Below are 291 nucleotides of genomic sequence, written 5' to 3'. Positions count from 1 at the left end.
AGACTTATAATACTATTAATCAAGGATATTGAGTTAAGATTTACAAGTTTTTTTTTTTAATTGTTTGTTTCTGAATCTTGAAATCAAAGTTTGCATATTGTTTTTTCTGTAATGATTTATGATTTTTACACTTTGTGCCATGAGATATATTCACACATTTGCCAACAAAATTTTTAGAACATTTAAATAGTGTGTTTAAATATAAATCATTTACTTCTATACATGTTGTGTTTGGTACCAATTGAATGTCAGTAATGAATGTAGGATTTTGATTTGAGTATATGGTTTGGA

This window comes from Ctenocephalides felis, unplaced genomic scaffold, assembly GCF_003426905.1.
Source record: "Ctenocephalides felis isolate EL2017-DRISC unplaced genomic scaffold, ASM342690v1 CF-g0.4_SCAFFOLD_01886, whole genome shotgun sequence".
Lineage (NCBI taxonomy): Eukaryota > Metazoa > Arthropoda > Insecta > Siphonaptera > Pulicidae > Ctenocephalides > Ctenocephalides felis.
Note: the sequence above shows the minus strand (reverse complement) of the source record.